This window comes from Bombus huntii, chromosome 11, assembly GCF_024542735.1.
Source record: "Bombus huntii isolate Logan2020A chromosome 11, iyBomHunt1.1, whole genome shotgun sequence".
Classification (NCBI taxonomy): domain Eukaryota; kingdom Metazoa; phylum Arthropoda; class Insecta; order Hymenoptera; family Apidae; genus Bombus; species Bombus huntii.
In genome coordinates, this window is record NC_066248.1 from 9,422,645 (window position 1) to 9,431,571 (window position 8,927).

At 32.9% G+C, this 8,927-nt stretch overlaps 1 protein-coding gene and 1 long non-coding RNA gene across 2 annotated transcripts in view; one reads left to right on the forward strand and one right to left on the reverse strand.

Annotated features, from left to right (window-relative positions):
• LOC126871399 (uncharacterized) overlaps nt 1-7,808 on the reverse strand; it is a 134,800-nt gene extending 126,992 nt beyond the window's left edge. Inside the window, exons 1-6 of the long non-coding RNA XR_007691630.1 lie at nt 7,596-7,808; nt 6,913-7,274; nt 6,738-6,837; nt 4,104-6,656; nt 2,741-3,051; nt 2,355-2,454 (exon numbers count right to left, since the gene is read on the reverse strand). This is a non-coding gene — a long non-coding RNA (uncharacterized LOC126871399). The remainder of the gene's footprint in view (nt 1-2,354; nt 2,455-2,740; nt 3,052-4,103; nt 6,657-6,737; nt 6,838-6,912; nt 7,275-7,595) is intronic.
• A 139-nt stretch (nt 7,809-7,947) lies between these two features.
• LOC126871340 (follistatin-related protein 5-like) overlaps nt 7,948-8,927 on the forward strand; it is a 47,745-nt gene continuing 46,765 nt past the window's right edge. Inside the window, exon 1 of the mRNA XM_050630024.1 lies at nt 7,948-8,393. The gene's annotated coding sequence lies outside the window, so the exon portion shown is untranslated. The remainder of the gene's footprint in view (nt 8,394-8,927) is intronic.

Below are 8,927 nucleotides of genomic sequence, written 5' to 3' on the forward strand. Positions count from 1 at the left end.
GGTACCATTTTATTCATTAGAGCAATGGTAAATCTAAGTGCCAAAACCGTTAATAGTACTTAAAATCGCCTTAAAACACTCGCAGCGCGACCTCATGACGTGTGATATGACAACGAAGTCGCGATGTAAACGAGTTGTCCGTGTAACGTTCGAATTACATTATTCATCTTAAAAACGTCAAACACGTAGTCGTAAGATGGTAAACGAAACTGGGCCCTCATGAATGGTCTCTGTTTTGTACATTTCGTACGTTGTATTACCGATTAACCGATGGTAATTTCGATAAACCTCTGAGTCTTCCAGTTTTTGTGGAAAATGGAACGACAGCGACCGTGTTACGTCCTTATTTCTTATCAAAACTAACTTGTAGAGTACTTGTGTAATCTTGTTCTTAATAATTATAACAACGAAAGCGTATGATAATAAAGAAGATAAAAAAATATATACTCCTGTTATTTTTCAACCCGAAAGTTAACACATTAATAGATTTAATATAATTAATGAATTAATACCTATTAGTCTTTCTTTTATGATCTCTAATATAAAAATCAAGTCATCGAAAAGTAAACGTTAAGGATGCACAAGAAAATAGAAATGTAAATGAAAACTAAATGATATATCGAATAGAGTGCAAAATGGATTGAAAGATTCGGCTACATAGATTTGATTACATTATATTATATGGAATAATCCTTACACAAAGCTATAGAACTGCTAACACTAGATGTTTTTTAAATCTTAGTAGTAAAGACGGGAGCACTCATAAACCGATATACTTTTTCTCATTTTAGTGGTTGATGCTATTTCCAACATTTCCAATTTAATAGAGAACAACAGCTGGTTCAAAAGATACGGTTTTTTGATCGATTCGGCAATTCTTCCAAATCATTAACAGTCGAAAGCAGTGTCCACACATTTTTGTATCTTCGCCGCACGTTCGACTCTTGAAACATATAAATTAATGGATTCAATGAAGCGTGTAATAGCTGTTACTATAATAGCTCATTCATAACTACGACAAATCGTTCACTTATCGATTCAATTGTTTGCTAGTAGCACATACATACGTTTCATAAATGTGTTTATCGTGAAATTACCGACTCGCTTTCTAGCTAATCTATCTTTTACAATACGATGTACCCAATATCTTTTGTTGAGTCTTTTTCTACGACAGTCGGTAATACCAAAACATAATAAAAAATGTGCTTATATCTATCTTGTCTGGCAAATAACAGAATAGACGAACAAATAAAGTATAAACATATGTTGTAAAACTACCGAATCGGTCAAAAACCGTATCATCTGAACGAGTTATAAACTGATAACGCTGGTAATGACAGGAATTAAAACTAAGTGCCATCATTGACTAATCGTCGATCATAGATGTATATACATACTTTACCAATCACAATATATTCTACCGTACCAACCACCAATCTTACCATTTTAATGTCATTCCCGACATTACCGATTTAGTGTAGAATAAAATTATTGATCTCGTCTATAATACCACTGACGAAGAATTTTATATACTCGTATACTGTATACTGTAGACTCGTCTGTGATAATATTAAAATTTTAGACAGCATTTATAGTTGTCATATGTAATTGAAACTAAATTTTAATAAAAAGTTAGCAACAAACTACGCCTAATAATATATATAAATTATAGATAAGATAAATTATACATATCTTTGTATAACATAAAAATCAATGATTCTTTAAATTGTTTAAGATATTACCATAAGAGAGTTATAACAAAGTCAAACGATACCCAATCACGGATATACAGGACCTCTTCATGAAATAGTGAACCACTATTCAGGTAGATAATTTCAACATTAACATATGTGTTACTCAGAATAATACTGATGTATCTGCAATCTTATTATAAACGAAACCATATTACATGTTGAAGACAATTTCAAAGTATAATTATAACAAGGAAATATCTCCACGTATACTATTTTAATTATTTAATTAAGTCAATAATTTTAAAAGAGATGATATAGTTTTGCGTTAAATATTCGGCAATATTCAATATTTCACAAAAGGTTGTTTTTCAATATCAATACTGAATATATTTCGATTCTACTAAGCTTATATTAATATCGTATCAGACATCAGACATAAAATTAGTATTACTAAAGAACGCGATATGAACAACAGGATTCCATCCTGAACTGATAAAACACAAAGAGGAAATGTTACTACTCACGGGTATAATAAATACCCGTGACCACTATGCTTGTTGAAAGAATCTACGTAATGCAACCAGACGGCGATCTCGATTCAGACCTTTTACCCTAAGACATGATTGATCAACCAGAGGAACAAAAATGCATGCAACTTACGATTAGATGCGGGGAACGTTGTTATCAATGTTGCTGTGGCCCAGAAGAAACCGTCATCAAAGCATCGAACTTTATCGTAGATGTGGAGGTTGTGAAAAGTCTTTGGTAAAAAAGAACGAGACTCTATTAAATTCATTTTAGTGGTAATAAACACTAAAATTGTAATAACGATAAAAATTGTAATTCTAACCTAAAAGCTTGAATCTAACTAAAAATGCAGATTCTAATGATTTTTAAAGTATACTAAACGTTCCTATTTTATAGCTTAATATTGAGATTTTAAAATTACATTAAGGTTTTATTACAATAAAAAAACAAAGATTTAAAGCTTCCAAAATTATTTTTTTTCATCAGATCACAGAGAGTAAAATAAATTAAAAACTTACCATTTCTAAGTTATGCAGGGGATAGATCCTTTTGAGAAAGGTTTTGAGTTTCTGAGAGAACGAATACTTAAAAAGCTATATATTATGAATTATTTAAAAACAAAAATAAAAGACTACTACTAACGCGACCATTTGAATTATAATCGACGAACAAACACTGACTGTAATTTCGCGAATGAATTGTGTTTTTCATACAATATATTGCAGATACAATTAACTGTGACCCTAATTGTATTTACGATACAATTAATTAGAGCTAATGTGTAGACACTGACTCCACTGACTGCAACGCGCACGATCACAAACAGTCTCTGAAACAAAAATAAAGCCATATTAGTAGGAAAGCAGAGGCAAGCACGAAATCAAGTAAAAAAATAAAATCTAGTAAAGTATATTGTTCTTACATTTATTTAAGAAAATACAACTAAATGTCCCAATTAATTATTAGTCACTTTTCATCAATATAAAATATAATGTTTAAAATTTATTTTTTATTCAATTTATTATTTAAGAATTCTAAAATATTTCTTGCTACTTCCGAATATTTATAAATATTTTCAAGAATTCAATTGTGAATATTTAGTATGAAAATTCAAAACATACCTGCTATTAATAAATTTTGTTACGTTTGATAAATACCTGATAATGCTTGCAATAAAAAAAGATTATGAAATAAAATTCTATAACACTTCACAAACATTGGATCTAACATTAAGATCGAAACTTGTTCATAGTCACCTACCATTGCAACTCTTTTGTAAAAGTAATAAATATTATTAACAAAAATTAGAAGTAGCAAAATATACGTATGTATATCTTAAATATGAAAGAATGATTTCTTTAATCTTCTCTATTTTCACCTTGGTATTCTTAAAGTGAAACTACTTATCATTTAATTGTAGTATATGCGAGTTAATTACACAATATCAATTTTGTGTTATTATATATTGATTACTATGAAATAGTACACACATTCATAAATTACAAATATAGTTATAAAAAGTTACTATAAATGCACATATATAGGTTTGCCTCTATCATAATAACTCAACATCACGAAATCTGCTTTGAAAATGATCGAATTGGCTATTAATCATCCGTGACATTTATGTTGCAAAATTTTTATTCCTTTAGTTATTCACGTAATCATATTATCATAATCGTCATAATCACAAATCTATATTAAACAAAATTAATGATAATAAGATAAAGCTACATGAAGTACATAATAATAGCCATCCTTTGTCAGAAATTCGTAATACAAGGATGATTCGATCAATCAAAAAGCAAAAATGATACACGATTAAATAAACGTATAGTAAGTAATTAAATAAACCTGATGAAAGTGTATAAATATACTTACAAAGCGGTTAACGACGCATGCTAGATGAGATTAAACATCTTAACTACTGTTTACAACGACGCACTAATACTGCGCGCCAAACGTACGCGCGGGAATTGTTGGGGAAGTGGTACGAGCTTGTACGAAATACGCGCATATGTATTTTTCTATATATATGTGCACACAAATTCAATTTGATACGACCAATAGGAAAGAAGCAAATTGACTTCGAGAAAACTATGTAATTTTACTTATTTTCAATTTTATACTAATATTAAATGAAATATATAGTAATGTTTAAATAAGCACGTTGTAACTAAATGAAGTTGATAGAAATTATTCTATTAACTTATTCTATTCTATTATTATTTGTAAGCATTTATATTAATAAGTGCTTACAAAATTCCAAATCATCGAATTGACTCAATTTTTTAACATTCTGCTTACATACGTAGTTATTATAATTATATTTTCGATATTATTAATAACACGAACATTATATCAATTTTTTTATTTCTATTTTAATTACTACGAAAAATAAACGAATTCAAACCATCATTTTTTTCTTTCGTAACATCACTGCATTTAAGTATAGCAGGTATAATGTTCCACTTTAATTAAATAAAACAACAAGTGCTTAAATTAATAATAATTGATATTGTACTTCCAAACATTAGTACGTCGAAATATTATTATAAATATTAGAGAACTAATATAATATTAATTTTAATATTAGGAATATATTACTATTTGAAAACGATATTAAGATAAGAACTATTTTAATACAGTCCGGTCTAGATCATCCAAAATTATTTACGAAATCCTTTGATAATCTAGACTGGACTGACATACCTCTCGGAGACGCCATGGGAAATCGTGCGATATCTTGGGAACATCACAGGATGCGTGTGTTTCAGCTTTAGTTAATCATAAGATAGATACATGTGTTAAGTTCATCGTGAGTCCATTCCGTACAATGGTACGCTTATTTAATTTGGAACAAAACAAAAATCTTTTCTGTCTTGCCTCATGCATTTATCACATAAGTCGATTTTGCGATTTATGGGTTCGCAATCGCTCAATTCCTTTGAATTATTACGTGGCGTACTCGCTCGTGCGTATTTCAGATACGCACGAATCAGCATGCACTTGACAACCTCTTGTATTCATAAATCGCTCCAAGGGCCCCCTTATCTAGATGACTGTTCAATGACTATTCGCGGTTTGCATCGAGTCGCGGGAGTTCTCATCACGACCATGGTGCTTACAGAGTCCAATTGAGGATCCTACCCGATTGGTGCTTCGGTACTCGGACAGGGTTAAGACCAGTAATTTGATGTCCTTCGTAATCCTGTTCAGTAGTTCATCCCACCGGGAGTGAACCCCACTTGTTCAGTCGAGGACTAGTGCTTCGTAATCCTATTTGGTGGTTCCTCCCATCGGAAGTTTCACTTGTTTAGTTGGAGTGTGTCATACTTCTATGTGTACACGAAGGCAAAATCAAAATTTTGCCATATTTAATAAATACCTGAAAATTTTTAATGTTTGCTCTTCTTTATATTACCTCGATCCTTGACTAATCTACCGTAATATCATCAGTCGGAAGCTTCGACAGTGGATCGTGTAAGTTTCGAATGGCAAGACAAGAATCGTGTGATGGTCAATCCTGGAATTCCCCGTTGAAACTTGGAGGTCTCTTGTGATATCGAATGCTGTCAGCGAATTATTGTACAATGCTTTTATAACGTAGCGTGGGAGATAGATGTTGCGTAATGTATGCGTCCTTTTAAGTTTTAAGTTTAAGTATTAGTTTTGACTCTCAGCTTAAAAGCGTACAACGTGCAATGCGTGCGTCATAGCTTTAATTTATCATACAATAGATATTCGTTAATAAATTATTAGCACCAGTTGTAGAACACCGTGAGATATTGCAGGGACATCCTGAGGTACCTGTATTATATAGTTTAATTTCTTAAATTTCGTTCTAAGTTAAAGTCTTTGATATGAAAAGCTGCCAGTATGGCCACGTCCTAATGTACACTAGATTGATATCTATCTGATATCTATTTTTAGTTTAGTTTTACATTTAAATAGGTTTTAATTCTAAGATCTAAATTACGTTAATCTTAAGCCTGATTGTTGGACGGCGTGAGGCAACGGGGGACTTACTTTTTGTTTTAAGTATAAATTTTAACCTTGGTCTTAAGTCTTACTTTCAAATCTTACTTTTAATTTGTTTCGTTAGTTTTAAGCCTTAGTTTTAGTATATTTATGAAGATTGAAGTACTTGATCGATACCTTTATCCACACAAGCAAGTTGTCGATGATTCTTTTGCTCTTTTCGTTTATGCGCAACTTATCTATTTGAGTTATCCATAAATTGTGTTGCGAGTTTTTTAGGTAGAAGTATGTAGAAGTGTAAAATTCCGTACTTCGTTTACAATTACACCATATCCTGATTCGTATTCTATTTGTAATTTCATAGAAAACTTTACCTTTAATTCAAATCACTATACTATATTGAATTGATAGTGACGCATGTAACACAAAAATGGTAGAGGGTACGAGTGTGACCTACAAAAAAGCATTGCATATCACATTTATGCTGTTCTTAGCATAGAGATATAGAGATAGAGTATGCGAGTCATACGTTACCGTGTAAGTGGGTGCAATATGGGAATCGAAAAAGAACACTGTGCAGAGACCTTTTCTATTCTTATTGAATCAAATATACACACTGACACCAGTCGTTGTTCTAGGTTCGGTGCAGATGAGAAAAAGAAAAAATAAGAAATAAAATTCTTCTGTTTCACAAAAGGAAGGTACATACATACGCATTTTCTTGTTCTTCCAACCCGCTTTCGCTGCGGCGATCTGCCGCAAATCACTCTTGTCCGCTCGATATCGTTGCTATCATATGTCTTTCTTCGTTTTCCTATTAAGAACAACAATGGCAGATATAACAGATCGCAAAGGGATTGCGCGGTAAAATGCCGCTCATCTGCACGGAGACTTCGTCAGTGATGTCACGTATATTCTGTTCTTTGTCAATGCTTTAGCCACAGACGGTTAGCACCCTCGCAATTTGTTTTGATCGATCGGTATTTCAGAACATGAGACACAGAGTCCCGTAAGATGCCAGGTCAATTTTGTGCCTCATCTGTAATGGTACTGCTAATAGAAGAACCAAATCTGAAATACCGATAGTAGCAAAGTTTATCAATATACAAAAATAAAACATACAGATAAAAATACATAATTTCTAGATAAGTTTACAACCTTATATTCAAACTACAGATTTTAAATTATATTATTGTTCACAATCTATTAAGTGCACTTGCTTCTTTTAATCCATTCCAAACATATATTAAATATATATATATATAGTTCATCCTAAATTAAAATAGCCTTAGTTCTATGACAAATTTTCTCTTTGTTATTCTTAACTTGGCAAATTGAGTAAAGTAACAGGATTTACTTTATTTCATTCAAACTTCAATAAATTGTACTTACAATTATCCTGGTAAAACCAAGAAAGTTCAAACTCATTGACCGTAGAACCGTTTAACTTTATCCCATCGACAAATCCCGTAAGAAAGCTTGCACGTGAGATTCTTTCGGCGGCTGGAGCACTTTCGCACAAAAGTAATGGTTATACAATAAGAATCGAACGCATTAGTTAATCCCGTTTCCGCTTTCCTTCCTAATTGCTTAAATTGCCGGAAAAGTTTAAGCGAAGCTGAGGCCACGCAAGCGCACTGAGGCGCGCACGCTGCGCCACTACCACTCTGTTAGGTAAGGTTAGATTAGATTCTACATCGTTTTCCAACCCTCTCCTCATGTTCAGTACACCCCAAGCTATCACTGCGGTCGGTAGGTTTCACCTGTATAATCACATCGACGAATGCACGCGCACATATTCACACACGCGCACGTTCGTGTATTTGTTTATACGCTTGCACGATCGCGTATTCGTTTTGTTGAACATCGATCTACGCGTCAATGCGATCATCTAGGTTATCAATTAGATCGGTGGTGGGTAACTAAATGAAAAGATGAATCGGTCACTTTTAAATACAGTTTGAACGATTCAAATTTTGTCCAAACTGCCGTCAAAAAATTGCGGAATTTCTTAGATATACGGTCGTCTTTTTCATAAATCGAGAAACGTATTAGTAGACTAATGCGAAGATGCCTAAGAAATTTTGGTTGGACTAAACAAACTCGAGTAGTGTTGTCGCGGCGGTGGTTGTGAAAGTGGCCGTGAAGATTGTTACTACAAAGCAGTCTCGACGGAACTAATCACACAGGGTGAGTAAAATAATTTGTAAGTTCACAAGATTAATGTTTACTCTCGAAGTATCTAAAACTTTTTCGCGTGGGAGCACGAGGATACTAAACTCGTGCTCCCTTAATGTAACTGATTTAAAGGTCTATGACTCAAGTACTTCGGAAGTTTCGCACAAACTAGCTCCCATAATAAATTTTTACTTAAATCAAGCTATACACCGGTTCTTTAAGGATTTTACGGTCCTTTAATTTAGTGGAAGGTTCGCGTACAATTCACCGTGGGTTCGTACTCACACGTGAAACTATCGTCACGATTTTATCAAGTCCACCGTGTAATCGTGTTTCAATCATGCATCGGCTAACTCAACAACAACATTGCGAGCACAACAGGGAAACCTCGAGCAAACGAGCAAATACGAAACGAAAACTCATCGGTTTAAATGTAACCGTGCATCGGTGGTTATAAATGTCGTAAAAGAAAAATAAACCGACAGCTTTCGTTCACGATACAGCCGGTCCTATTAGTAGATCACGTAATCAAAAAATGCGTAAATG